At 50.0% G+C, this 23239-nt stretch overlaps 29 non-coding genes and 5 pseudogenes across 29 annotated transcripts; 13 read left to right on the forward strand and 21 right to left on the reverse strand.

Moving 5' to 3' along the window:
* Positions 1 to 1621: 1621 nt before the first annotated feature.
* Positions 1622 to 1785, forward strand: LOC135029018 (U1 spliceosomal RNA). Its single transcript, XR_010225233.1, has one exon. It is a non-coding gene; the product is annotated as a U1 spliceosomal RNA (small nuclear RNA).
* A 152-nt stretch (positions 1786 to 1937) lies between these two features.
* Positions 1938 to 2073, forward strand: LOC135029128 (U1 spliceosomal RNA; annotated as a pseudogene).
* A 698-nt stretch (positions 2074 to 2771) lies between these two features.
* Positions 2772 to 2935, forward strand: LOC135028855 (U1 spliceosomal RNA). Its single transcript, XR_010225082.1, has one exon. It is a non-coding gene; the product is annotated as a U1 spliceosomal RNA (small nuclear RNA).
* A 152-nt stretch (positions 2936 to 3087) lies between these two features.
* Positions 3088 to 3250, forward strand: LOC135028998 (U1 spliceosomal RNA). Its single transcript, XR_010225220.1, has one exon. It is a non-coding gene; the product is annotated as a U1 spliceosomal RNA (small nuclear RNA).
* Positions 3251 to 3924: 674 nt separating this feature from the next.
* On the forward strand, positions 3925 to 4088 carry LOC135029188 (U1 spliceosomal RNA). The gene has a single exon (XR_010225361.1). It is a non-coding gene; the product is annotated as a U1 spliceosomal RNA (small nuclear RNA).
* A 152-nt stretch (positions 4089 to 4240) lies between these two features.
* Positions 4241 to 4403, forward strand: LOC135028981 (U1 spliceosomal RNA). Its single transcript, XR_010225203.1, has one exon. It is a non-coding gene; the product is annotated as a U1 spliceosomal RNA (small nuclear RNA).
* A 674-nt stretch (positions 4404 to 5077) lies between these two features.
* LOC135028923 (U1 spliceosomal RNA) lies at positions 5078 to 5241 on the forward strand. The gene has a single exon (XR_010225148.1). It is a non-coding gene; the product is annotated as a U1 spliceosomal RNA (small nuclear RNA).
* Positions 5242 to 5393: 152 nt separating this feature from the next.
* LOC135028948 (U1 spliceosomal RNA) lies at positions 5394 to 5556 on the forward strand. The gene has a single exon (XR_010225171.1). It is a non-coding gene; the product is annotated as a U1 spliceosomal RNA (small nuclear RNA).
* Positions 5557 to 6230: 674 nt separating this feature from the next.
* On the forward strand, positions 6231 to 6394 carry LOC135028801 (U1 spliceosomal RNA). The gene has a single exon (XR_010225029.1). It is a non-coding gene; the product is annotated as a U1 spliceosomal RNA (small nuclear RNA).
* Positions 6395 to 6546: 152 nt separating this feature from the next.
* LOC135028989 (U1 spliceosomal RNA) lies at positions 6547 to 6709 on the forward strand. Its single transcript, XR_010225211.1, has one exon. It is a non-coding gene; the product is annotated as a U1 spliceosomal RNA (small nuclear RNA).
* A 544-nt stretch (positions 6710 to 7253) lies between these two features.
* LOC135028909 (U1 spliceosomal RNA) lies at positions 7254 to 7417 on the forward strand. Its single transcript, XR_010225134.1, has one exon. It is a non-coding gene; the product is annotated as a U1 spliceosomal RNA (small nuclear RNA).
* A 152-nt stretch (positions 7418 to 7569) lies between these two features.
* On the forward strand, positions 7570 to 7721 carry LOC135029035 (U1 spliceosomal RNA; annotated as a pseudogene).
* An 839-nt stretch (positions 7722 to 8560) lies between these two features.
* On the reverse strand, positions 8561 to 8723 carry LOC135028949 (U1 spliceosomal RNA). Its single transcript, XR_010225172.1, has one exon. It is a non-coding gene; the product is annotated as a U1 spliceosomal RNA (small nuclear RNA).
* Positions 8724 to 9191: 468 nt separating this feature from the next.
* On the forward strand, positions 9192 to 9354 carry LOC135028951 (U1 spliceosomal RNA). Its single transcript, XR_010225174.1, has one exon. It is a non-coding gene; the product is annotated as a U1 spliceosomal RNA (small nuclear RNA).
* An 849-nt stretch (positions 9355 to 10203) lies between these two features.
* LOC135029085 (U1 spliceosomal RNA) lies at positions 10204 to 10345 on the reverse strand (annotated as a pseudogene).
* Positions 10346 to 10497: 152 nt separating this feature from the next.
* LOC135029189 (U1 spliceosomal RNA) lies at positions 10498 to 10661 on the reverse strand. The gene has a single exon (XR_010225362.1). It is a non-coding gene; the product is annotated as a U1 spliceosomal RNA (small nuclear RNA).
* A 674-nt stretch (positions 10662 to 11335) lies between these two features.
* LOC135028990 (U1 spliceosomal RNA) lies at positions 11336 to 11498 on the reverse strand. The gene has a single exon (XR_010225212.1). It is a non-coding gene; the product is annotated as a U1 spliceosomal RNA (small nuclear RNA).
* A 152-nt stretch (positions 11499 to 11650) lies between these two features.
* Positions 11651 to 11814, reverse strand: LOC135028820 (U1 spliceosomal RNA). The gene has a single exon (XR_010225048.1). It is a non-coding gene; the product is annotated as a U1 spliceosomal RNA (small nuclear RNA).
* A 674-nt stretch (positions 11815 to 12488) lies between these two features.
* LOC135029087 (U1 spliceosomal RNA) lies at positions 12489 to 12651 on the reverse strand. The gene has a single exon (XR_010225281.1). It is a non-coding gene; the product is annotated as a U1 spliceosomal RNA (small nuclear RNA).
* A 152-nt stretch (positions 12652 to 12803) lies between these two features.
* On the reverse strand, positions 12804 to 12967 carry LOC135028880 (U1 spliceosomal RNA). Its single transcript, XR_010225106.1, has one exon. It is a non-coding gene; the product is annotated as a U1 spliceosomal RNA (small nuclear RNA).
* A 674-nt stretch (positions 12968 to 13641) lies between these two features.
* LOC135029016 (U1 spliceosomal RNA) lies at positions 13642 to 13804 on the reverse strand. The gene has a single exon (XR_010225231.1). It is a non-coding gene; the product is annotated as a U1 spliceosomal RNA (small nuclear RNA).
* Positions 13805 to 13956: 152 nt separating this feature from the next.
* Positions 13957 to 14120, reverse strand: LOC135028871 (U1 spliceosomal RNA). Its single transcript, XR_010225097.1, has one exon. It is a non-coding gene; the product is annotated as a U1 spliceosomal RNA (small nuclear RNA).
* A 698-nt stretch (positions 14121 to 14818) lies between these two features.
* Positions 14819 to 14954, reverse strand: LOC135029072 (U1 spliceosomal RNA; annotated as a pseudogene).
* Positions 14955 to 15106: 152 nt separating this feature from the next.
* LOC135029030 (U1 spliceosomal RNA) lies at positions 15107 to 15270 on the reverse strand. Its single transcript, XR_010225245.1, has one exon. It is a non-coding gene; the product is annotated as a U1 spliceosomal RNA (small nuclear RNA).
* Positions 15271 to 15943: 673 nt separating this feature from the next.
* Positions 15944 to 16106, reverse strand: LOC135029092 (U1 spliceosomal RNA). The gene has a single exon (XR_010225284.1). It is a non-coding gene; the product is annotated as a U1 spliceosomal RNA (small nuclear RNA).
* Positions 16107 to 16258: 152 nt separating this feature from the next.
* LOC135028821 (U1 spliceosomal RNA) lies at positions 16259 to 16422 on the reverse strand. The gene has a single exon (XR_010225049.1). It is a non-coding gene; the product is annotated as a U1 spliceosomal RNA (small nuclear RNA).
* A 674-nt stretch (positions 16423 to 17096) lies between these two features.
* LOC135028952 (U1 spliceosomal RNA) lies at positions 17097 to 17259 on the reverse strand. Its single transcript, XR_010225175.1, has one exon. It is a non-coding gene; the product is annotated as a U1 spliceosomal RNA (small nuclear RNA).
* A 152-nt stretch (positions 17260 to 17411) lies between these two features.
* LOC135028867 (U1 spliceosomal RNA) lies at positions 17412 to 17575 on the reverse strand. Its single transcript, XR_010225094.1, has one exon. It is a non-coding gene; the product is annotated as a U1 spliceosomal RNA (small nuclear RNA).
* A 698-nt stretch (positions 17576 to 18273) lies between these two features.
* LOC135029073 (U1 spliceosomal RNA) lies at positions 18274 to 18409 on the reverse strand (annotated as a pseudogene).
* A 152-nt stretch (positions 18410 to 18561) lies between these two features.
* Positions 18562 to 18724, reverse strand: LOC135028863 (U1 spliceosomal RNA). The gene has a single exon (XR_010225090.1). It is a non-coding gene; the product is annotated as a U1 spliceosomal RNA (small nuclear RNA).
* A 2385-nt stretch (positions 18725 to 21109) lies between these two features.
* Positions 21110 to 21273, reverse strand: LOC135029129 (U1 spliceosomal RNA). Its single transcript, XR_010225311.1, has one exon. It is a non-coding gene; the product is annotated as a U1 spliceosomal RNA (small nuclear RNA).
* A 152-nt stretch (positions 21274 to 21425) lies between these two features.
* Positions 21426 to 21589, reverse strand: LOC135028893 (U1 spliceosomal RNA). Its single transcript, XR_010225118.1, has one exon. It is a non-coding gene; the product is annotated as a U1 spliceosomal RNA (small nuclear RNA).
* A 670-nt stretch (positions 21590 to 22259) lies between these two features.
* On the reverse strand, positions 22260 to 22423 carry LOC135029053 (U1 spliceosomal RNA). The gene has a single exon (XR_010225263.1). It is a non-coding gene; the product is annotated as a U1 spliceosomal RNA (small nuclear RNA).
* A 152-nt stretch (positions 22424 to 22575) lies between these two features.
* On the reverse strand, positions 22576 to 22739 carry LOC135028876 (U1 spliceosomal RNA). Its single transcript, XR_010225102.1, has one exon. It is a non-coding gene; the product is annotated as a U1 spliceosomal RNA (small nuclear RNA).
* Between the last annotated feature and the right edge of the window lie 500 nt (positions 22740 to 23239).

Below are 23239 nucleotides of genomic sequence, written 5' to 3' on the forward strand. Positions count from 1 at the left end.
CTCATTGCGCCTCTTTTTTTCTTTGCGTCATGTGCTGTTTGGGGAGGGTTTTTTGGAAGGGCCATCCTGCGTGACACTGCAGTGCCACTCCTAGATGGGCCCGGTGTTTGTGTCGGCCACTAGGGTCGCTTATCTTACTCACACAGCGACCTCGGTGCAAATTTTAGGACTAAAAATAATATTGTGAGGTGTGAGGTATTCAGAATAGACTGAAAATGAGTGGAAATTATGGTTTTTGAGGTTAATAATACTTTGGGATCAAAATGACCGCCAAATTCTATGATTTAAGCTGTTTTTTAGGTTTTTTGGAAAAAAACACCCGAATCCAAAACACACCCGAATCCGACAAAAAAAATTCGGTGAGGTTTTGCCAAAACGCGGTCGAACCCAAAACACGGCCGCGGAACCGAACCCAAAACCAAAACACAAAACCCGAAAAATTTCCGGCGCTCATCTCTAGTGACCACGCCCCCTGTGTCTCCTCCGTTGCAGACCCCATTTTGAAGCCTTGCCCCCGGACTAAGAGAAAAGAATGCCCTTGCGCACTATCCTGACTTCTCCTCCCGTCTGCTTAATTTGTGCCTTCCAACGCACAATGCGAACAACAGGTGGTGCTGCAGGGCCCACACCCTTTTACTTGCCTTACAGAACAGCTCTGGAGCTGTTACAGTGCCCAGCTGCTGCAAGAAATCAGCTTGAATGCATCAGGGGATGGGGCATGGCCAACATGAGCCCCACACCAAAGGAGGGTGGGGGTGTTTAATGCGAACTAGGGGTCATCCAAGCACTGCAAAAGGCCGCCATGCCCTGCATGCCCCTTTTCTCTTTTCATATGCAGATGAGGGTTCCAGTCAACTTTGGCCCACTGCTTGGATAACATCACCGTATGCAAATCCGTCTGCTGCAGACCTTCCCCCAGGAGTGCTTGTACTAGTTGTTGCATATGGGCCCTCATTCCGAGTCGTTCGCTCTGTAAATTTCATCGCATCGCAGTGAAATTCTGCTTAGTACGCATGCGCAATATTCGCACTGCGACTGCGCCAAGTAATTTTACAATGAAGAAAGTATTTTTACTCACGGCTTTTTCTTCGCTCCGGCGATCGTAATGTGATTGACAGGAAATGGGTGTTACTGGGCGGAAACAGGCCGTTTTATGGGCGTGTGGGAAAAAACGCTACAGTTTCCGGAAAAAACGCAGGAGTGGCCGGAGAAACGGGGGAGTGTCTGGGCGAACTCTGGGAGTGTTTGTGACGTCAAACCAGGAACGACAAGCACTGAACTGATCGCAGATGCCGAGTAAGTCTGAAGCTACTCTGAAACTGCTAAGTAGTTTGTAATCGCAATAAGCTAAGATTCACTCCCAGTAGGCGGCGGCTTAGCGTGTGTAACTCTGCTAAAATCGCATTGCGAGCGATCAACTCGGAATGAGGGCCATGGTTTGATATTTGATGGTGCTTCAGTATTAGGCAGCCTTCCGCCCTCCCATGTTCATCTGAAAAGATGTCGTCTCCCTGCAGTTGTTGTCCCCAGATGAGAGTTCCCTTGTGCTGCCTCAGTTGAATCTCCTTTACTTGACAGAGATGTGCCTGAGCAGCGGCCCTCATCAGCCCTATCCCAAATCATACTTATTTTGCATAGGAGATACCATGGTCATGAAGATTGTTCTCCCAGGGTGAGGTTCATTCATTGCATTCTGGGTATGCTGACCCCTGTGATTTTCCCAAATGTGGGAAACTCGACTGCATTATTTGTGGTAGTGGGGGACTGTGTTTGTGCTTTCCTCTGGTCAGCTCTGGTAAAAGTCAGATTTCTTTGTCTCAGATCTTCCTCTAGCCTTGTTCTTCTTTCGAGAGTTCCCTGGTGCTGCATCAGTTGGATCTCCTTCACTTCACAGGGGGGAACCCGAGCAGCGACCCTCCCCAGCTCTAGCCCAACTCCTACTTACCTGCCAGGTGAGATACTATGATCATGAAGGTGCTTCTCCCAGGGCAAGGCTCAACCATTGCACTCTGGGTGTGCTGCTCCTGCGATTTCCCCAAATGTGGGAAACTTGACTCCATAATTTGTGTTTCCCCTCGTCGGCTCTCGTATAATTCAGATCTCTTTGTCTCAGGTCTCTCTCCAGCCTAGTTTGCTGTCTGTTTCCACTTCTCTTTTCTTGAGCCGCTCCCTTCTATGCCCTTGCGCACTATCCTGACTTCTGCCGTCTGCTTACTTCGTGCCTTCCAACGCACAATGCGAACTACAGGTAGTGCTGCAGGGCCCACACCCTTTTACTTGCCTTACAGAGTAGCTCTGGAGCAGTTACAGTGCCCAGCTGCTGCAAGAAATCAGCTTGAATGCTTCAGGGGCTGGGGCATTGCCAACATGAGCCCCACACCGAAGGAGGGAGGAGGTGTGTAATGCAAACTAGGGGTCATCCAAGCGCTGCAAAAGGCCGCCATGCCCTGCACGCCCCTTTTCTCTTTTCATATGCAGACGAGGGTTGAAGCCAACTTTGACCCACTGCTTGGATGACATCACCATATGCAAATCCATCTGCTGCAGGCCTTCCCCCAGGAATGCTTGCACTAGTTGTTGCATTTGGTTTGTTGTTTGGGGGTGCTTCAGTATTAGGCAGCCTTCTGCCCTCACATGTTCATCTGAAAATATGTGTTCTCCCTGCAGTTGTTGTCCCAAGATGAGAGTTCCCTTGTGCTGCCTCAGTTGAATCTCCTTTACTTGACAGAGATGTGCCTGAGCAGCGGCTCTCCCCAGCCCTATCCCAAATCATACTTATTTTGCATAGGCGATACCATGGTCATGAAGATTGTTCTCCCAGGGTGAGGTTCATTCATTGCATTCTGGGTATGCTGACCCCTGTGATTTCCCCAAATGTGGGAAACTCGACTGCATTATTTGTGGTAGTGGGGGACTGTGTTTGTGCTTTCCTCTGGCCAGCTCTGGAAAAAGTCAGATTTCTTTGTCTCAGATCTTCCTCTAGCCTTGTTCTTCTTTCGAGAGTTCCCTTGTGCTGCCTCAGTTGGATCTCTTTCACTTGACAGGGGGGTGCCCGAACAGCGACCCTCCCCAGCTCTAGCCCAACTCCTACTTACCTGCCAGGTGAGATACTATGATCATGAAGGTGCTTCTCCCAGGGCAAGGCTCACCCATTGCACTCTGGGTGTGCTGCCCCTGCGATTTCCCCAAATGTGGGAAACTTGACTGCATAATTTGTGTTTCCCTTGGTCGGCTCTCGTATAATTCAGATCTCTTTGTCTCAGGTCTCTCTCCAGCCTAGTTTGCTGTCTGTTTCCACTTCTCTTTTCTTCAGCCGCTCCCTTCTATACCCTTGTGCACTATCCTGACTTCTCCTCCCGTCTGCTTACTTTGTGCCTTCCAATGCACAATGCAAACTACAGGTAGTGCTGCAGGGCCCACACCCTTTTACTTGCCTTACAGAGCAGCTCTGGAGCTGTTACAGTGCCCAGCTGCTGCAAGAAATCAGCTTGAATGCTTCAGGGGATGGGGCATGGCCAACATGAGCCCCACACCAAAGGAGGGTGGAGGTGTTTAATGCGAACTAGGGGTAATCCAAGCACCGCAAAAGGCCGCCATGCCCTGCACGCCCGTTTTCTCTTTTCATATGCAGATGAGGGTTGAAGCCAACTTTGACCCACTGCTTGGATGACATCACCGTATGCAAATCCGTCTTCTGCAGAACTTCCCCCAGGAATGCTTGCACTAGTTGTTGCATTTGGTTTGTTGTTTGGGGGTGCTTCAGTATTAGGCAGCCTTCTGCCCTCCCATGTTCATCTGAAAATATGTGTTCTCCCTGCAGTTGTTGTCCCCAGATGAGAGTTCCCTTGTGCTGCCTCAGTTAAATCTCCTTTACTTGACAGAGATGTGCATGAGCAGCGGCCCTCCCCAGCCCTATTCCAAATCATACTTATTTTGCATAGGAGATACCATGGTCATGAAGATTTTTCTCCCAGGGTGAGGTTCATTCATTGCATTTTGGGTATGCTGACCCCTGTGATTTCCCCAAATGTGGGAAACTCAACTGCATTATTTGTGGTAGTGGGGGACTGTGTTTGTGCTTTCCTCTGGTCAGCTCTGGTAAAAGTCAGATTTCTTTGTCTCAGATTTTCCTCTAGCCTTGTTCTTCTTTCGAGAGTTCCCTTGTGCTGCCTTAGTTGGATCTCCTTCACTTTACAGGGGGGTACCCGAGCAGCGACCCTCCCCAGCTCTAGCCCAACTCCTACTTACCTGCCAGGTGAGATACTATGATCATGAAGGTGCTTCTCCCAGGGCAAGGCTCACCCATTGCACTCTGGGTGTGCTGCTCCTGCGATTTCCCCAAATGTGGGAAACTTGACTGTATAATTTGTGTTTCCCCTGGTCGGCTCTCGTATAATTCAGATCTCTTTGTCTCAGGTCTCTCTCCAGCCTAGTTTGCTGTCTGTTTCCACTTCTCTTTTCTTGAGCCGCTCCCTTCTATGCCCTTGCGCACTATCCTGACTTCTCCTCCTGTCTGCTTACTTTGTGCCTTCCAACGCACAATGCGAACTACAGGTAGTGCTGCAGGGCCCACACCCTTTTACTTGCCTTACAGAGCAGCTCTGGAGCTGTTACAGTGCCCAGCTGCTGCAAGAAATCAGCTTGAATGCTTCAGGGGCTGGGGCATAGCCAACATGAGCCCCACACCAAAGGAGGGTGGAGGTGTTTAATGCAAACTAGGGGTCAGCCAAGCGCCGCAAAAGGCCACCATGCCCTGCACGCCCCTTTTCTCTTTTCATATGCAGACGAGGGTTGAAGCCAACTTTGACCCACTGCTTGGATGACATCACCATATGCAAATCCATCTGCGGCAGGCCTTCCCCCAGGAATGCTTGCACTAGTTGTTGCATTTGGTTTGTTGTTTGGGGGTGCTTCAGTATTAGGCAGTCTTCTGCCCTCCCATGTTCATCTGAAAATATATGTTCTCCCTGCAGTTGTTGTCCCAAGATGAGAGTTCCCTTGTGCTGCCTCAGTTGAATCTCCTTTACTTGACAGAGATGTGCCTGAGCAGCGGCCCTCCCCAGCCCTATTCCAAATCATACTTATTTTGCATAGGAGATACCATGGTCATGAAGATTTTTCTCCCAGGGTGAGGTTCATTCATTGCATTTTGGGTATGCTGACCCCTGTGATTTCCCCAAATGTGGGAAACTTGACTGCATTATTTGTGGTAGCGGGAGACTGTGTTTGTGCTTTCCTCTGGTCAGCTCTGGTAAAAGTCAGATTTCTTTGTCTCAGATCTTCCTCTAGCCTTGTTCTTCTTTCGAGAGTTCCCTGGTGCTGCCTCAGTTGGATCTCCTTCACTTCACAGGGGGGAACCCGAGCAGCGACCCTCCCCAGCTCTAGCCCAACTCCTACTTACCTGCCAGGTGAGATACTATGATCATGAAGGTGCTTCTCCCAGGGCAAGGCTCACCCATTGCACTCTGGGTGTGCTGCCCCTGCGATTTCCCCAAATGTGGGAAACTTGACTGCATAATTTGTGTTTCCCCTGGTCGGCTCTCGTATAATTCAGATCTCTTTGTCTCAGGTCTCTCTCCAGCCTAGTTTGCTGTCTGTTTCCACTTCTCTTTTCTTCAGCCGCTCCCTTCTATACCCTTGTGCACTATCCTGACTTCTCCTCCCGTCTGCTTACTTTGTGCCTTCCAATGCACAATGCAAACTACAGGTAGTGCTGCAGGGCCCACACCCTTTTACTTGCCTTACAGAGCAGCTCTGGAGCTGTTACAGTGCCCAGCTGCTGCAAGAAATCTGCTTGAATGCTTCAGGGGATGGGGCATGGCCAACATGAGCCCCACACCAAAGGAGGGTGGAGGTGTTTAATGCGAACTAGGGGTCATCCAAGCACCGTAAAAGGCCGCCATGCCCTGCACGCCCCTTTTCTCTTTTCATATGCAGATGAGGGTTGAAGCCAACTTTGACCCACTGCTTGGATGACATCACCGTATGCAAATCCGTCTTCTGCAGAACTTCCCCCAGGAATGCTTGCACTAGTTGTTGCATTTGGTTTGTTGTTTGGGGGTGCTTCAGTATTAGGCAGCCTTCTGCCCTCCCATGTTCATCTGAAAATATGTGTTCTCCCTGCAGTTGTTGTCCCCAGATGAGAGTTCCCTTGTGCTGCCTCAGTTGAATCTCCTTTACTTGACAGAGATGTGCATGAGCAGCGGCCCTCCCCAGCCCTATTCCAAATCATACTTATTTTGCATAGGAGATACCATGGTCATGAAGATTGTTCTCCCAGGGTGAGGTTCATTCATTGCATTTTGGGTATGCTGACCCCTGTGATTTCCCCAAATGTGGGAAACTCAACTGCATTATTTGTGGTAGTGGGGGACTGTGTTTGTGCTTTCCTCTGGTCAGCTCTGGTAAAAGTCAGATTTCTTTGTCTCAGATTTTCCTCTTGCCTTGTTCTTCTTTCGAGAGTTCCCTTGTGCTGCCTCAGTTGGATCTCCTTCACTTTACAGGGGGGTACCCGAGCAGCGACCCTCCCCAGCTCTAGCCCAACTCCTACTTACCTGCCAGGTGAGATACTATGATCATGAAGGTGCTTCTCCCAGGGCAAGGCTCACCCATTGCACTCTGGGTGTGCTGCTCCTGCGATTTCCCCAAATGTGGGAAACTTGACTGCATAATTTGTGTTTCCCCTGGTCGGCTCTCGTATAATTCAGATCTCTTTGTCTCAGGTCTCTCTCCAGCCTAGTTTGCTGTCTGTTTCCACTTCTCTTTTCTTGAGCCGCTCCCTTCTATGCCCTTGCGCACTATCCTAACTTCTCCTCCTGTCTGCTTACTTTGTGCCTTCCAACGCACAATGCGAACTACACACCAAAGGAGGGTGGACGTGTTTAATGCAAACTAGGGGTCAGCCAAGCGCCGCAAAAGGCCACCATGCCCTGCACGCCCCTTTTCTCTTTTCATATGCAGACGAGGGTTGAAGCCAACTTTGACCCACTGCTTGGATGACATCACCATATGCAAATCCATCTGCGGCAGGCCTTCCCCCAGGAATGCTTGCACTAGTTGTTGCATTTGGTTTGTTGTTTGGGGGTGCTTCAGTATTAGGCAGCCTTCTGCCCTCCCATGTTCATCTGAAAATATATGTTCTCCCTGCAGTTGTTGTCCCCAGATGAGAGTTCCCTTTTGCTGCCTCAGTTGAATCTCCTTTACTTGACAGAGATGTGCATGAGCAGCGGCCCTCCCCAGCCCTATTCCAAATCATACTTATTTTGCATAGGAGATACCATGGTCATGAAGATTTTTCTCCCAGGGTGAGGTTCATTCATTGCATTTTGGGTATGCTGACCCCTGTGATTTCCCCAAATGTGGGAAACTTGACTGCATTATTTGTGGTAGTGGGAGACTGTGTTTGTGCTTTCCTCTGGTCAGCTCTGGTAAAAGTCAGATTTCTTTGTCTCAGATTTTCCTTTAGCCTTGTTCTTGTTTCGAGAGTTCCCTTGTGCTGCCTCAGTTGGATCTCCTTCACTTTACAGGGGGGTACCCGAGCAGCGACCCTCCCCAGCTCTAGCCCAACTCCTACTTACCTGCCAGGTGAGATACTATGATCATGAAGGTGCTTCTCCCAGGGCAAGGCTCACCCATTGTACTCTGGGTGTGCTGCTCCTGCGATTTCCCCAAATGTGGGAAACTTGACTGCATAATTTGTGTTTCCCATGGTCGGCTCTCGTATAATTCAGATCTCTTTGTCTCAGGTCTCTCTCCAGCCTAGTTTGCTGTCTGTTTCCACTTCTCTTTTCTTCAGCCGCTCCCTTCTATACCCTTGTGCACTATCCTGACTTCTCCTCCCGTCTGCTTACTTTGTGCCTTCCAATGCACAATGCAAACTACAGGTTGTGCTGCAGGGCCCACACCCTTTTACTTGCCTTACAGAGCAGCTCTGGAGCTGTTACAGTGCCCAGCTGCTGCAAGAAATCTGCTTGAATGCTTCAGGGGCTGGGGCATAGCCAACATGAGCCCCACACCGAAGGAGGGTGGAGGTGTTTAATGCAAACTAGGGGTCGGTCAAGCGCCGCAAAAGGCCACCATGCCCTGCACGCCCCTTTTCTGTTTTCATATGCAGACGAGGGTTGAAGCTAACTTTGACCCACTGCTTGGATGACATCACCATATGCAAATCCATCTGCGGCAGGCCTTCCCCCAGGAATGCTTGCACTAGTTGTTGCATTTGGTTTGTTGTTTGGGTGTGCTTCAGTATTAGTCAGCCTTCTGCTCCACCCTCCTTTGGTGTGGGGCTCATGTTGGCCATGTCCCATCCCCTGAAGCATTCAAGCAGATTTCTTGCAGCAGCTGGGCACTGTAACAGCTCCAGAGCTGCTCTGTAAGGCAAGTAAAAGGGTGTGGGCCCTGCAGCACTACCTGTAGTTTGCATTGTGCATTGGAAGGCACAAAGTAAGCAGACGGGAGGAGAAGTCAGGATAGTGCACAAGGGTATAGAAGGGAGCGGCTGAAGAAAAGAGAAGTGGAAACAGACAGCAAACTAGGCTGGAGAGAGATCTGAGACAAAGAGATCTGAATTATACGAGAGCCGACCAGGGGAAACACAAATTATGCAGTCAAGTTTCCCACATTTGGGGAAATCGCAGGGGCAGCACACCCAGAGTGCAATGGGTGAGCCTTGCCCTGGGAGAAGCACCTTCATGATCATAGTATCTCACCTGGCAGGTAAGTAGTAGTTGGGCTAGAGCTGGGGAGGGTCGCTGCTCGGGCACCCCCCTGTTAAGTGAAGGAGATCCAACTGAGGCAGCACAAGGGAACTCTCAAAAGAAAAACAAGGCTAGAGGAAGATCTGAAACAAAGAAATCTGACTTTTACCAGAGCTGACCAGAAGAAAACACAAACACAGTCCCCCACTACCACAAATAAAGCAGTCGAGTTTCCCACATTTGGGGAAATCACAGGGGTCAGCATACCCAAAATGCAATGAATGAACCTCACCTCAACTGCTTTATTTGTGGTAGTGGGGGACTGTGTTTGTGTTTTCTTCTGGTCAGCTCTGGTAAAAGTCAGATTTCTTTGTTTCAGATCTTCCTCTAGCCTTGTTCTTCTTTTGAGAGTTCCCTTGTGCTGCCTCAGTTGGATTTCCTTCACTTAACAGGGGGGTGCCCGAGCAGCGACCCTCCCCAGCTCTAGCCCAACTCCTACTTACCTGCCAGGTGAGATACTATGATCATGAAGGTGCTTCTCCCAGGGCAAGGCTCACCCATTGCACTCTGGGTGTGCTGCCCCTGCGATTTCCCCAAATGTGGGAAACTTGACTGCATAATTTGTGTTTCCCCTGGTCGGCTCTCGTATAATTCAGATCTCTTTGTCTCAGATCTCTCTCCAGCCTAGTTTGCTGTCTGTTTCCACTTCTCTTTTCTTCAGCCGCTCCCTTCTATACCCTTGTGCACTATCCTGACTTCTCCTCCCGTCTGCTTACTTTGTGCCTTCCAATGCACAATGCAAACTACAGGTAGTGCTGCAGGGCCCACACCCTTTTACTTGCCTTACAGAGCAGCTCTTGAGCTGTTACAGTGCCCAGCTGCTGCAAGAAATCTGCTTGAAAGCTTCAGGGGATGGGGCATGGCCAACATGAGCCCCACACCAAAGCAGGGTGCAGCAGAAGGCTGCCTAATACTGAAGCACCCCCAAACAACAAACCAAATGCAACAACTAGTGCAAGCATTCCTGGGGGAAGGCCTGCCGCAGATGGATTTGCATATGGTGATGTCATCCAAGCAGTGGGTCAAAGTTGGCTTCAACCCTCGTCTGCATATGAAAACAGAAAAGGGGCGTGCAGGGCATGGTGGCCTTTTGCGGCGCTTGACTGACCCCTAGTTTGCATTAAACACCTCCACCCTCCTTCGGTGTGGGGCTGATGTTGGCTATGCCCCAGCCCCTGAAGCATTCAAGCTGATTTCTTGCAGCAGCTGGGCACTGTAACAGCTCCAGAGCTGCTCTGTAAGGCAAGTAAAAGGGTGTGGGCCCTGAAGCACTACCTGTAGTTTGCATTGTGCATTGGAAGGCACAAAGTAAGCAGACGGGAGGAGAAGTCAGGATAGTGCACAAGGGTATAGAAGGGAGCGGCTGAAGAAAAGAGAAGTGGAAACAGACAGCAAACTAGGCTGGAGAGAGACCTGAGACAAAGAGATCTCAATTATACGAGAGCCGACCAGGGGAAACACAAATTATGCAGTCAAGTTTCCCACATTTGGGGAAATCGCAGGAGCAGCACACCCAGAGTACAATGGGTAAGCCTTGCCCTGGGAGAAGCACCTTCATGATCATAGTATCTCACCTGGCAGGTAAGTAGGAGTTGGGCTAGAGCTGGGGAGGGTCGCTGCTCGGGTACCCCCCTGTAAAGTGAAGGAGATCCAACTAAGGCAGCACAAGGGAACTCTCGAAAGAAGAACAAGGCTAGAGGAAAATCTGAGACAAAGAAATCTGACTTTTACTAGAGCTGACCAGAGGAAAGCACAAACACAGTCCCCCACTACCACAAATAATGCAGTTGAGTTTCCCACATTTGGGGAAATCACAGGGGTCAGCATACCCAAAATGCAATGAATGAACCTCACCCTGGGAGAAAAATCTTCATGACCATGGTATCTCCTATGCAAAATAAGTATGATTTGGAATAGGGCTGGGGAGGGCCGCTGCTCATGCACATCTCTGTCAAGTAAAGGAGATTCAACTGAGGCAGCACAAGGGAACTCTCATCTGGGGACAACAACTGCAGGGAGAACATATATTTTCAGATGAACATGGGAGGGCAGAAGGCTGCCTAATACTGAAGCACCCCCAAACAACAAACCAAATGCAACAACTAGTGCAAGCATTCCTGGGGGAAGGCCTGCCGCAGATGGATTTGCATATGGTGATGTCATCCAAGCAGTGGGTCAAAGTTGGCTTCAACCCTCGTCTGCATATGAAAAGAGAAAAGGGGCGTGCAGGGCATGGTGGCCTTTTGCGGCGCTTGGCTGACCCCTAGTTTGCATTAAACACCTCCACCCTCCTTTGGTGTGGGGCTCATGTTGGCTATGCCCCAGCCCCTGAAGCATTCAAGCTGATTTCTTGCAGCAGCTGGGCACTGTAACAGCTCCAGAGCTGCTCTGTAAGGCAAGTAAAAGGGTGTGGGCCCTGCAGCACTACCTGTAGTTCGCATTGTGCGTTGGAAGGCACAAAGTAAGCGGACAGGAGGAGAAGTCAGGATAGTGCGCAAGGGCATAGAAGGGAGCGGCTCAAGAAAAGAGAAGTGGAAACAGACAGCAAACTAGGCTGGAGAGAGACCTGAGACAAAGAGATCTGAATTATACGAGAGCCGACCAGGGGAAACACAAATTATGCAGTCAAGTTTCCCACATTTGGGGAAATCGCAGGAGCAGCACACCCAGAGTGCAATGGGTGAGCCTTGCCCTGGGAGAAGCACCTTCATGATCATAGTATCTCACCTGGCAGGTAAGTAGGAGTTGGGCTAGAGCTGGGGAGGATCGCTGCTCGGGTACCCCCCTGTAAACTGAAGGAGATCCAACTGAGGCAGCACAAGGGAACTCTCGAAAGAAGAACAAGGCTAGAGGAAAATCTGAGACAAAGAAATCTGACTTTTACCAGAGCTGACCAGAGGAAAGCACAAACACAGTCCCCCACTACCACAAATAATGCAGTCAAGTTTCCCACATTTGGGGAAATCACAGGGGTCAGCATACCCAAAATGCAATGAATGAACCTCACCCTGGGAGAACAATCTTCATGACCATGGTATCTCCTATGCAAAATAAGTATGATTTGGAATAGGGCTGGGGAGGGCCGCTGCTCATGCACATCTCTGTCAAGTAAAGGAGATTCAACTGAGGCAGCACAAGGGAACTCTCATCTGGGGACAACAACTGCAGGGAGAACACATATTTTCAGATGAACATGGGAGGGCAGAAGGCTGCCTAATACTGAAGCACCCCCAAACAACAAACCAAATGCAACAACTAGTGCAAGCATTCCTGGGGGAAGTTCTGCAGAAGACGGATTTGCATACAGTGATGTCATCCAAGCAGTGGGTCAAAGTTGGCTTCAACCCTCATCTGCATATGAAAAGAGAAAAGGAGCGTGCAGGGCATGGCGGCCTTTTGCGGTGCTTGGATGACCCCTAGTTCGCATTAAACACCTCCACCCTCCTTTGGTGTGGGGCTCATGTTGGCCATGCCCCATCCCCTGAAGCATTCAAGCAGATTTCTTGCAGCAGCTGGGCACTGTAACATCTCCAGAGCTGCTCTGTAAGGCAAGTAAAAGGGTGTGGGCCCTGCAGCACTACCTGTAGTTTGCATTGTGCATTGGAAGGCACAAAGTAAGCAGACGGGAGGAGAAGTCAGGATAGTGCACAAGGGTATAGAAGGGAGCGGCTGAAGAAAAGAGAAGTGGAAACAGACAGCAAACTAGGTTGGAGAGAGACCTGAGACAAAGAGATCTGAATTATACGAGAGCCGACCAGGGGAAACACAAATTATGCAGTTAAGTTTCCCACATTTGGGGAAATCGCAGGGGCAGCACACCCAGAGTGCAATGGGTGAGCTTTGCCCTGGGAGAAGCACCTTCATGATCATAGTATCTCACCTGGCAGGTAAGTAGGAGTTGGGCTAGAGCTGGGGAGGGTCTCTGCTTGGGCACCCCCCTGTCAAGTGAAGGAGATCCAACTGAGGCAGCACAAGGGAACTCTCGAAAGAAGAACAAGGCTAGAGGAAGATCTGAAACAAAGAAATCTGACTTTTACCAGAGCTGACCAGAGGAAAACACAAACACAGTCCCCCACTACCACAAATAAAGCAGTCGAGTTTCCCACATTTGGGGAAATCACAGGGGTCAGCATACCCAGAATGCAATGAATGAACCTCACCCTGGGAGAATAATCTTCATGACCATGGTATCTCCTATGCAAAATAAGTATGATTTGGGATAGAGCTGGGGAGGGCCGCTGCTCAGGCACATCTCTGTCAAGTTAAGGAGATTCAACTGAGGCAGCACAAGGTAACTCTCATCTGGGGACAACAACTGCAGGGAGAACACATATTTTCAGATGAACATGGGAGGGCAGAAGGCTGCCTAATACTGAAGCACCCCCAAACAACAAACCAAATGCAACAACTAGTGCAAGCATTCCTGGGGGAAGTTCTGCAGAAGACGGATTTGCATATGGTAATGTCATCCAAGCAGTGGGTCAAAGTTGGCTTCATCCCTCGTCTGCATATGAAAACAGAAAAGGGGCGTGCAGGGCATGGTGGCCTTTTGCGGCGCTTGTCTGACCCCTAGTTTGCATTAAACACCTCCACCCTCCTTCGGTGTGGGGCTCATGTTGGCTATGCCCCAGCCCCTGAAGCATTCAAGCTGATTTCTTGCAGCAGCTGGGCACTGTAACAGCTCCAGAGCTGCTCTGTAAGGCAAGTAAAAGGGTGTGGGCCCTGCAGCACTACCTGTAGTTTGCATTGTGCATTGGAAGGCACAAAGTAAGCAGACGGGAGGAGAAGTCAGGATAGTGCACAAGGGTATAGAAGGGAGCGGCTGAAGAAAAGAGAAGTGGAAACAGACAGCAAACTAGGCTGGAGAGAGACCTGAGACAAAGAGATCTGAATTATACGAGAGCCGACCAGGGGAAACACAAATTATGCAGTCAAGTTTCCCACATTTGGGGAAATCGCAGGAGCAGCACACCCAGAGTACAATGGGTGAGCCTTGCCCTGGGAGAAGCACCTTCATGATCATAGTATCTCACCTGGCAGGTAAGTAGGAGTTGGGCTAGAGCTGGGGAGGGTCGCTGCTCGGGTACCCCCCTGTAAAGTGAAGGAGATCCAACTGAGGCAGCACAAGGGAACTCTCGAAAGAAGAACAAGGCTAAAGGAAAATCTGAGACAAAGAAATCTGACTTTTACCAGAGCTGACCAGAGGAAAGCACAAACACAGTCTCCCACTACCACAAATAATGCAGTCGAGTTTCCCACATTTGGGGAAATCACAGGGGTCAGCATACCCAAAATGCAATGAATGAACCTCACCCTGGGAGAAAAATCTTCATGACCATGGTATCTCCTATGCAAAATAAGTATGATTTGGAATAGGGCTGGGGAGGGCCGCTGCTCATGCACATCTCTGTCAAGTAAAGGAGATTCAACTGAGGCAGCACAAGGGAACTCTCATCTTGGGACAACAACTGCAGGGAGAACATATATTTTCAGATGAACATGGGAGGGCAGAAGGCTGCCTAATACTGAAGCACCCCCAAACAACAAACCAAATGCAACAACTAGTGCAAGCATTCCTGGGGGATGGCCTGCCGCAGATGGATTTGCATATGGTGATGTCATCCAAGCAGTGGGTCAAAGTTGGCTTCAACCCTCGTCTGCATATGAAAAGAGAAAAGGGGCATGCAGGGCATGGTGGCCTTTTGCGGCGCTTGGCTGACCCCTAGTTTGCATTAAACACCTCCACCCTCCTTTGGTGTGGGGCTCATGTTGGCTATGCCCCAGCCCCTGAAGCATTCAAGCTGATTTCTTGCAGCAGCTGGGCACTGTAACAGCTCCAGAGCTGCTCTGTAAGGCAAGTAAAAGGGTGTGGGCCCTGCAGCACTACCTGTAGTTCGAATTGTGCGTTGGAAGGCACGAAGTAAGCAGACGGGAGAAGTCAGGATAGTGCGCAAGGGAATAGAAGGGAGCGGCTCAAGAAAAGAGAAGTGGAAACAGACAGCAAACTAGGCTGGAGAGAGACCTGAGACAAAGAGATCTGAATTATACGAGAGCCGACGAGGGGAAACACAAATTATGCAGTCAAGTTTCCCACATTTGGGGAAATCGCAGGAGCAGCACACCCAGAGTGCAATGGTTGAGCCTTGCCCTGGGAGAAGCACCTTCATGATCATAGTATCTCACCTGGCAGGTAAGTAGGAGTTGGGCTAGAGCTGGGGAGGGTCGCTGCTCGGGTTCCCCCCTGTGAAGTGAAGGAGATCCAACTGAGGCAGCACCAGGGAACTCTCGAAAGAAGAACAAGGCTAGAGGAAGATCTGAGACAAAGAAATCTGACTTTAACCAGAGCTGACCAGAGGAAAGCACAAACACAGTCCCCCACTACCACAAATAATGCAGTCGAGTTTCCCACATTTGGGAAAATCACAGGGGTCAGCATACCCAGAATGCAATGAATGAACCTCACCCTGGGAGAACAATCTTCATGACCATGGTATCTCCTATGCAAAATAAGTATGATTTGGGATAGGGCTGGTGAGGGCCGCTGCTCAGGCACATCTCTGTCAAGTAAAGGAGATTCAATTGAGGCAGCACAAGTGAACTCTCATCTGGGGACAACAACTGCAGGGAGACCACATCTTTTCAGATGAACATGGGAGGGCGGAAGGCTGCCTAATACTGAAGCACCATCAAATATCAAACCATATGCAACAACTAGTACAAGCACTCCTGGGGGAAGGTCTGCAGCAGACGGATTTGCATACGGTGATGTTATCCAAGCAGTGGGCCAAGTTGACTGGAACCCTCATCTGCATATGAAAAGAGAAAAGGGGCATGCAGGGCATGGCGGCCTTTTGCAGTGCTTGGATGACCCCTAGTTCGAATTAAACACCTCCCCCCTCCTTTGGTGTGGGGCTCATGTTGGCCATGCCCCATCCCCTGAAGCATTAAAGCTGATTTCTTGCAGCAGCTGGGCACTGTAACAGCTCCAGAGCTGCTATGTAAGGCAAGTAAAAGGGTGTGGGCCCTGCAGCACTACCTGTAGTTTGCATTGTGCATTGGAAGGCACAAAGTAAGCAGACGGGAGGAGAAGTCAGGATTGTGCACAAGGGTATAGAAGGGAGCGGCTGAAGAAAAGAGAAGTGGAAACAGACAGCAAACTAGGCTGGAGAGAGACCTGAGACAAATAGATCTGAATTATACGAGAGCCGACCAGGGGAAACACAAATTATGCAGTCAAGTTTCCCACATTTGGGGAAATCGCAGGGGCAGCACTTCCAGAGTGCAATGGGTGAGCCTTGCCCTGGGAGAAGCACCTTCATGATCATAGTATCTCACCTGGCAGGTAAGTAGGAGTTGGGCTAGAGCTGGGGAGGGTCGCTGCTCGGGTACCCCCCTGTAAAGTGAAGGAGATCCAACTGAGGCAGCACAATGGAACTCTCGAAAGAAGAACAAGGCTAGAGGAAAATCTGAGACAAAGAAATCTGACTTTTACCAGAGCTGACCAGAGGAAAGCACAAACACAGTCCCCCACTACCACAAATAATGCAGTCAAGTTTCCCACATTTGGGGAAATCACAGGGGTCAGCATACCCAAAATGCAATGAATGAACCTCACCCTGGGAGAACAATCTTCATGACCATGGTATCTCCTATGCAAAATAAGTATGATTTGGAATAGGGCTGGGGAGGGCCGCTGCTCATGCACATCTCTGTCAAGTAAAGGAGATTCAACTGAGGCAGCACAAGGGAACTCTCATCTGGGGACAACAACTGCAGGGAGAACACATATTTTCAGATGAACATGGGAGGGCAGAAGGCTGCCTAATACTGAAGCACCCCCAAACAACAAACCAAATGCAACAACTAGTGCAAGCATTCCTGGGGGAAGTTCTGCAGAAGACGGATTTGCATACGGTGATGTCATCCAAGCAGTGGGTCAAAGTTGGCTTCAACCCTCATCTGCATATGAAAAGAGAAAAGGGGCGTGCAGGGCATGGCGGCCTTTTGCGGTGCTTGGATGACCCCTAGTTCGCATTAAACACCTCCACCCTCCTTTGGTGTGGGGCTCATGTTGGCCATGCCCCATCCCCTGAAGCATTCAAGCTGATTTCTTGCAGCAGCTGGGCACTGTAACAGCTCCAGAGCTGCTCTGTAAGGCAAGTAAAAGGGTGTGGGCCCTGCAGCACTACCTGTAGTTTGCATTGTGCATTGGAAGGCACAAAGTAAGCAGACGGGAGGAGAAGTCAGGATAGTGCACAAGGGTATAGAAGGGAGCGGCTGAAGAAAAGAGAAGTGGAAACAGACAGCAAACTAGGCTGGAGAGAGACCTGAGACAAAGAGATCTGAATTATACGAGAGCCGACCAGGGGAAACACAAATTATGCAGTCAAGTTTCCCACATTTGGGGAAATCGCAGGGGCAGCACACCCAGAGTGCAATGGGTGAGCCTTGCCCTGGGAGAAGCACCTTCATGATCATAGTATCTCACCTGGCAGGTAAGTAGGAGTTGGGCTAGAGCTGGGGAGGGTCGCTGTTCGGGCACCCCCCTGTCAAGTGAAAGAGATCCAACTGAGGCAGCACAAGGGAACTCTCGAAAGAAGAACAAGGCTAGAGGAAGATCTGAGACAAAGAAATCTGACTTTTTCCAGAGCTGACCAGAGGAAAGCACAAACACAGTCCCCCACTACCACAAATAATGCAGTCGAGTTTCCCACATTTGGGGAAATCACAGGGGTCAGCATACCCAGAATGCAATGAATGAACCTCACCCTGGGAGAAAAATCTTCATGACCATGGTATCGCCTATGCAAAATAAGTATGATTTGGGATAGGGCTGGGGAGGGCCGCTGCTCAGGCACATCTCTGTCAAGTAAAGGAGATTCAACTGAGGCAGCACAAGGGAACTCTCATCTGGGGACAACAACTGCAGGGAGAACACATATTTTCAGATGAACATGTGAGGGCAGAAGGCTGCCTAATGCTGAAGCACCCCCAAACAACAAACCAAATGCAACAACTAGTGCAAGCATTCCTGGGGGAAGGCCTGCAGCAGATGGATTTGCATATGGTGATGTCATCCAAGCAGTGGGTCAAAGTTGGCTTCAACCCTCGTCTGCATATGAAAAGAGAAAAGGGGCGTGCAGGGCATGGCGGCCTTTTGCAGCGCTTGGATGACCCCTAGTTCGCATTACACACCTCCACCCTCCTTCGGTGTGGGGCTCATGTTGGCTATGCCCCAGCCCCTGAAGCATTCAAGCTGATTTCTTGCAGCAGCTGGGCACTGTAACTGCTCCAGAGCTACTCTGTAAGGCAAGTAAAAGGGTGTGGGCCCTGCAGCACTACCTGTAGTTCGAATTGTGCGTTGGAAGGCACGAAGTAAGCAGACGGGAGAAGTCAGGATAGTGCGCAAGGGAATAGAAGGGAGCGGCTCAAGAAAAGAGAAGTGGAAACAGACAGCAAACTAGGCTGGAGAGAGACCTGAGACAAAGAGATCTGAATTATACGAGAGCCGACGAGGGGAAACACAAATTATGCAGTCAAGTTTCCCACATTTGGGGAAATCGCAGGAGCAGCACACCCAGAGTGCAATGGTTGAGCCTTGCCCTGGGAGAAGCACCTTCATGATCATAGTATCTCACCTGGCAGGTAAGTAGGAGTTGGGCTAGAGCTGGGGAGGGTCGCTGCTCGGGTTCCCCCCTGTGAAGTGAAGGAGATCCAACTGAGGCAGCACCAGAGAACTCTCGAAAGAAGAACAAGGCTAGAGGAAGATCTGAGACAAAGAAATCTGACTTTTACCAGAGCTGACCAGAGGAAAGCACAAACACAGTCCCCCACTACCACAAATATGCAGTCGAGTTTCCCACATTTGGGAAAATCACAGGGGTCAGCATACCCAGAATGCAATGAATGAACCTCACCCTGGGAGAACAATCTTCATGACCATGGTATCTCCTATGCAAAATAAGTATGATTTGGGATAGGGCTGGTGAGGGCCGCTGCTCAGGCACATCTCTGTCAAGTAAAGGAGATTCAACTGAGGCAGCACAAGGGAACTCTCATCTGGGGACAACAACTGCAGGGAGACCACATCTTTTCAGATGAACATGGGAGGGCGGAAGGCTGCCTAATACTGAAGCACCATCAAATATCAAACCATATGCAACAACTAGTACAAGCACTCCTGGGGGAAGGTCTGCAGCAGACGGATTTGCATACGGTGATGTTATCCAAGCAGTGGGCCAAAGTTGACTGGAACCCTCATCTGCATATGAAAAGAGAAAAGGGGCATGCAGGGCATGGCGGCCTTTTGCAGTGCTTGGATGACCCCTAGTTCGCATTAAACACCCCCACCCTCCTTTGGTGTGGGGCTCATGTTGGCCATGCCCCATCCCCTGAAGCACTCAAGCTGATTTCTTGCAGCAGCTGGGCACTGTAACAGCTCCAGAGCTGTTCTGTAAGGCAAGTAAAAGGGTGTGGGCCCTGCAGCACCACCTGTTGTTCGCATTGTGCGTTGGAAGGCACAAATTAAGCAGACGGGAGGAGAAGTCAGGATAGTGCGCAAGGGCATACTTTTCTCTTAGTCCGGGGGCAAGGCTTCAAAATGGGGTCTGCAACGGAGGAGACACAGGGGGCGTGGTCACAGCAGCTTTTCTCTACAGCCTGCACCAGCAGGAGCCTACACCATTTTTTATGATCACGCTGAACTGCAGTGCGACTGCAATTACAGCATGGTCAAGAAGGGAGGCGTCATGCTGGGTGGCCATGCCCTGTCACTGTGCAGGAGCCAGCACAGCTCACACACTAGTCCCCGGGTGCAGCCCCCAACCCCCGGGACACCCGGAGCAACAAAATGTAGATTCAGGCCACCAGGCCACGCCCCTACCTATGAAACCATGCCTCCTTTTTACCATTGCCACCTCTCTGGGTGTCACCAGTGATAGTGACACCTCTGCCATGCTTGTAGCAGCTGGTCCTAAGATCTACGCCTCAAGCCCTGAGTGTTTGCCCTTGTGACTTGTTGATCATCATAGCGAAGCAGATGCTTACAGAAAACTGCAGGGGCTTAGATTGAAAATAAAAAAATTGATGGGTATAAGGTAGAGAGGAGCGGGTTCGGTTCTCCGAGAACCGAATTCCCCACGAACTCCACGTGGTTTACACTGGTCCGAGGCAGGCTCGGTTGTTCCCGCCTGACTCGGAAAACCTGAACAAGGGAAAATGTCATCATCCCGCTGTCGGATTCTTGCGAGATTCGGATTCCATATAAAGAGCTGCGCGTTGCTGCCATTTTTACTCGTGCATTGAAGAGAGAGCGGAGAGGACGTGGCTATGTTCTCTCAGTGGAAATCTCAATATCAGTGCTCAGTATCAGTGGTTACTTATTGCTGCTCAGTAATACTAGTAGTGTGTCTCTCCTGCTCAGTGTCAGTTCTCAGTAGTATCCTCATCAGTGCTCAGTATCACTGCTCATTGTCTTGTGCTGCATTGTGGTGCTCAGCATACTACAGTACATTACTAATAGTCCAGTGCTGCATCTTGCTGCTCAGTGTCAGTTCTAGTATCCTCATCAGTGCTCACTATCACTGCTCATTGCATTGTGGTGTTCTGTATACTACAGTAACATAGTAATATAGTATATATAGAGGAGCGGGTTCGGTTCTCCGAGAACCGAATTCCCGACGAACTCCACGTGGTTTACACTGGTCCGAGGCAGGCTCGGTTGTTCCCGCCTGACTCGGAAAACCTGAACAAGGGAAAATGTCATCATCCCGCTGTCGGATTCTCGCGAGATTCGGATTCCATATAAAGAGCTGCGCGTTGCCGCCATTTTTACTCGTGCATTGAAGAGAGAGCGGAGAGGACGTGGCTATGTTCTCTCAGTGGAAATCTCAATATCAGTGCCCAGTATCAGTGGTTACTTATTGCTGCTCAGTAATACTAGTAGTGTGTCTCTCCTGCTCAGTGTCAGTTCTCAGTAGTATCCTCATCAGTGCTCAGTATCACTGCTCATTGTCTTGTGCTGCATTGTGGTGCTCAGCATACAACAGTACATTACTAATAGTCCAGTGCTGCATCTTGCTGCTCATGTTGGCTATGCCCCAGCCCCTGAAGCATTCAAGCTGATTTCTTGCAGCAGCTGGGCACTGTAACAGCTCCAGAGCTGCTCTGTAAGGCAAGTAAAAGGGTGTTGGCCCTGCAGCACTACCTGTAGTTTGCATTGTGCGTTGGAAGGCACAAAGTAAGCAGACAGGAGAAGTCAGGAGAGTGCACAAGGGCATAGAAGGCAGGGGCTCAAGAAAAGAGAAGTGGAAACAGACAGCAAACTAGGCTGGAGAGAGACCTGAGACAAAGAGATCTGAATTATACAAGTAGCCGACCAGAGGAAACACAAATTATGCAGTCAAGTGTCCCACATTTGGGGAAATCGTAGGAGCAGCACACCCAGAGTGCAATGGGTGAGCCTTGCCCTGGTAGAAGCACCTTCCTGATCATAGTATCTCACTTGGCAGGTAAGTAGGAGTTGGGCTTGAGCTGGGGAGGGTCGCTGCTCGGGCACCCCCCTGTCAAGTGAAGGAGATCCAACTGAGGCAGCACAAGGAAACTCTCGAAAAAAGAACAAGGCTAGAGGAAGATCTGAGACAAAGAAATCTGACTTTTACCAGAGCTGACCAGAGGAAAGCACAAACACAGTCCCCCACTACCACAAATAATGCAGTCGAGTTTCCCACATTTGGGGAAATCACAGGGGTCAGCATACCCAGAATGCAATGAATGAACCTCACCCTGGGAGAACAATCTTCATGACCATGGTATCTCCTATGCAAAATAAGTATGATTTGGGATAGGGCTGGGGAGGGCCGCTGCTCAGGCACATCTCTGTCAAGTAAAGGAGATTCAACTGAGGCAGCACAAGGGAACTCTCATCTGGGGACAACAACTGCAGGGAGAACACATATTTTCAGATGAACATGGGAGAGCAGAAGGCTGCCTAATACTGAAGCACCCCAAACAACAAACCAAATGCAACAACTAGTACAAGCATTCCTGGGGGAAGGTCTGCAGAAGACGGATTTGCATACGGTGATGTCATCCAAGCAGTGGGCCAAAGTTGGCTGGAACCCTCATCTGCATATGAAAAGAGAAAAGGGGTATGCAGGGCATGGCGGCCTTTTGCGGCGCTTGGATGACCCTTAGTTCGCATTAAACACCTCCACCCTCCGTCGGTGTGGGGCTCATGTTGGCTATGCCCCAGCCCCTGAAGCATTCAAGCTGATTTCTTGCAGCAGCTGGGCACTGTAACAGCTCCAGAGCTGCTCTGAAAGGCAAGTAAAAGGGTGTGGGCCCTGCAGCACTACCTGTAGTTTGTATTGTGCGTTGGAAGGCACAAAGTAAGCAGACAGGAGAAGTCAGGAGAGTGCACAAGGGCATAGAAGGCAGCGGCTCAAGAAAAGAGAAGTGGAAACAGACAGCAAACTAGGCTGGAGAGAGACCTGAGACAAAGAGATCTGAATTATACGAGTAGCCGACTAGAGGAAACACAAATTATGCAGTCAAGTGTCCCACATTTGGGGAAATCGTAGGAGCAGCACACCCAGAGTGCAATGGGTGAGCCTTGCCCTGGGAGAAGCACCTTCATGATCATAGTATCTCACCTGGCAGGTAAGTAGGAGTTGGGCTAGAGATGGGGAGGGTCGCTGCTCGGGCACCCCCCTGTCAAGTGAAGGAGATCCAACTGAGGCAGCACAAGGAAACTCTCGAAAAAAGAACAAGGCTAGAGGAAGATCTGAGACAAAGAAATCTGTCTTTTACCAGAGCTGACCAGAGGAAAGCACAAACACAGTCCCCCACTACCACAATTAATGCAGTCGAGTTTCCCACATTTGGGGAAATCACAGGGGTCAGCATACCCATAATGCAATGAATGAACCTCACCCTGGGAGAACAATCTTCATGACCATGGAAACTCCTATGCAAAATAAGTATGATTTGGGATAGGGCTGGAGAGGGCCGCTGCTCAGGCACATCTCTGTCAAGTAATGGAGATTCAACTGAGGCAGCACAAGGGAACTCTCATCTGGGGACAACAACTGCAGGGAGAACACATATTTTCAGATGAACATGGGAGGGCAGAAGGCTGCCTAATACTGAAGCACCCCCAAACAACAAACCAAATGTAACAACTAGTAAAAGCATTCCTGGGAGAAGGTCTGCAGAAGACGGATTTGCATACGGTGATGTCATCCAAGCAGTGGGCCAAAGTTGGCTGGAACCCTCATCTGCATATGAAAAGAGAAAAGGGTTATGCAGGGCATGGCGGCCTTTTGCGGTGCTTGGATGACCCCTAGTTCGCATTAAATACCTCCACCCTCCTTCGGTGTGGGGCTCATGTTGGCTATGCCCCAGCCCCTGAAGCATTCAAGCTGATTTCTTGCAGAAGCTGGGCACTGTAACAGCTCCAGAGCTGCTCTGTACGGCAAGTAAAA

This window comes from Pseudophryne corroboree, unplaced genomic scaffold (assembly GCF_028390025.1).
Source record: "Pseudophryne corroboree isolate aPseCor3 unplaced genomic scaffold, aPseCor3.hap2 scaffold_481, whole genome shotgun sequence".
NCBI classification, from domain to species: Eukaryota; Metazoa; Chordata; class Amphibia; order Anura; family Myobatrachidae; genus Pseudophryne; species Pseudophryne corroboree.